Here is a 3021-nt window from a genome sequence, read left to right as displayed (position 1 = left end):
ATCATTCCACAATACATTCTACATTTACCCTGCCGGGAATACCCACGACCAAAATTACACTTTCAACTATCTTAGCTACGATTGCCTTGTTATGCTTCTTAAATAATTTGAGCCTCAAAAAATATGTAACAGTTGGTGGCTCACGAGGCTTTTCTGTGCCATTCTAAATGAATAGCTTTAGTATGCTATCTCAAAATAGTCCGAAGAAAGCTCCGTTTTGAAAAAAAAAATGCCGATTCCCATTATAACGAGAGCTCCTATATACATATATAGAGACCGGTGCCGGCTCCCTGCTACATCTGTGAACTAACGGTGTAGATGAATATACCGTCATCCTCCATTGGTAACTTTTCGTTTGATTATTTTATGGTCGACAACCATATACAGCGTCAAATATATTCATACCTTGACGTTTTGGCGATTTTATTTTTTGTTTATTTTCCATACCAACTTTATATTTTTTACATCGGCATAAACCACAGGAATAAATTTCTTCAATTCCATACAGAACTCGGGAAAAATTCAGAGTTCAGAAAGCTCGTTCGGCGACTTTTTTTTGTTAAGCTTAGTATCCAGCTCTCAAGAAAAGCAAAAGATGGCGAAGAAATTTTCTTGTATCAAATTGCCTTAATCAGTACGTAGTTCTTGCGAAATTTGCTGCGCGTTCTAACACGGTTTCTAAAGTTCTTTGAGAGAAAGCAAATTTTCATGAAATTTTAAAAGTTTTTAATTAGATTAGAAAAAAAAAATAGGAATAAGCAGTTTTGTAGAACTCGGGAAAATTCAAAATTCAGAAAAAGATTTTCAGTGAAATTTTTTTACTTTTCAATTCGATTTCTCAGAAAAATTATGAGTAAACAGTTTTGTAGCCCAATAAATTTTAATATAATAAGTGCAAGTTTCAAGCATTTTCTTCCATATAACGCATGAGCACGCACAATCTTTTATTATATGAAAAAAGGTACGTAACACCCTCAATGATAAAAATTCTCAAAAATCTGCAGTAACTTTTAGCGAGTTGAAACTTGCAGTTTAAGATACCGCAATTTAGTAGTCAAAATTTTTAGAGAAATCGAGTTGAAAAGTTAAAAATTTCAATGAAAATCGCTTTCTGAATTCTCGCGAGATCTACAAAACTGCGTACTCCTATTTTTTTTTTGTTTAATCGAATTGAAAAATTGAAAATTTCTTGTAAATTTCTTCGCTCACAAAAAACTTTAGAAAACCGTAGTAGAACGCGAAGCAAATTTCTTAAGAACTCCGCACTGATTAAGGCAATTGGATACAAGAAAATTTCTTAGCCATTTTTTGTTTTACTTAACAGAAAAAAAATGCCGAACAGGTTTAACTAGCGAAAATGTATTCTGCCGGAATCCACATTAAAATTTAAATTTTTTAACTTTGGTTTTAAAATCGCCACGCTCATTTCTTGAAGCTTCTTCGACTTAAAAAAAAAAGTTGCGGAACAAATACTATTAACGAAGGGATGGATATTCTGCCGAATAACGGGCGGATGATACATATGTATATGGGGCGTTTGATTTGTTTCAAATTTTTAGGGTTGATGCATAAAAATAATAATAAATAAATATTAAGTTTGAGCTTGATTAATACATTTTTAAAAACTTTACAGCACAAAAACAAAATCAAATCGATTTAATATCTCTCCAAATATCTCGAGAACGGGGCTAGGAAAATATTTGAAAAAAATCACACATGCACACATCGAAATTCCCTATGAAAAGAAATTTTTTTAAAATTTTTTTCTTCAAAAATTTTTCACATACAAATTTTTTGATAAAAAAATTATAATTTTTGAAAATATGCCATCTCAAAAAAAAAAAATAATAATTAAAAAAAATCACAATGGTAGCTCTGAGTATTGCGCAATATTTAAGTATAGTATTATGTGTTGCACTCTACAATAATTTGAGTTATGAATGGGCTACAAAACTGCATACTCAGGAAAATTCTAAAAAAAATTTAAAAAATTTTTAAATTCGTAATGTACTCATTTTTTCAACATCGATGTAAAAACAATTCATAACTCAACTAACTACTTAATGTAACTACTTAAATATGGCGCAATACTCAGAGCTACCATTCTGATTTTTTTCAATTTTTTTTTTTTGAGAAGGCATATTTTCAAAAACTATTTTTTTTGTTATCAAAAAATTTGTATGTGAAAAATGTTTCAAGAAAAAAATTTTTAAAAATATTTCTTTTGATGCGCGTATGTGTGATTTTTTTTAATTTTTTCCTCGCCCCGTTCTCGAGATATTTGGAAAACTATTAAATCGTTTTGTTTTTGTTTTGGTGCTCTAAAGTTTTAAAAAATGTATTAATCAAGCTCAAATTTCATATTCATTTATTATCCATCAACTCTAAAAATTTTAAACAAACCAAACACATGAAGTGTGAACCACGACCATTTTGGTATGGAACGCCCCATATACAGTTGAATTTTAATCTTTGCGCTTGAGTGTTATTTTGATCCCCCGGCCTATTAAAAACTAATATTTGGTTTGCATTATTACTCGATTTGTTTGCTTACAGCGCTAGGAAATTTTTAATAATGTAATAAAGTTTATAATTTTATTTGTTTGCTCAGCATTCTATCGTCAAATTCAATGGCTTATTTAGATGTGCCAAAAATCAACAAAATAATACTAGATATGTTAATTTTATGACAAATACGAAAACTTTTGATAGTACTTAATGTAAAAAAAAAAGAAATTGCATGTAATTGTATTGCCGGTGGCTTATTGATGAATAATCCCATTAATGAAAATTAGCATTCATGTTGTAGTAAATAGGTGGAAATGTGCCTACTATATGGTTGCATGTATATATGTACTTATATAAGTATGTATATATACATAAGACTGATAAATTTATACAAAAAAGCTCAAAAATTTATACACAGCTCAAAAGATTTACTGTTAATTTGCGGATTGAAAAGTCATATATCCGATTTTGTCATTTGCTGTATGAATGCTGCGCGGAAGTACAGAAAATCGC

This window comes from Rhagoletis pomonella, unplaced genomic scaffold (assembly GCF_013731165.1).
Source record: "Rhagoletis pomonella isolate Grant_MI unplaced genomic scaffold, Rhpom_1.0 Rhpom_scaffold_00006, whole genome shotgun sequence".
Taxonomy (NCBI): Eukaryota; Metazoa; Arthropoda; class Insecta; order Diptera; family Tephritidae; genus Rhagoletis; species Rhagoletis pomonella.
Note: the sequence above shows the minus strand (reverse complement) of the source record.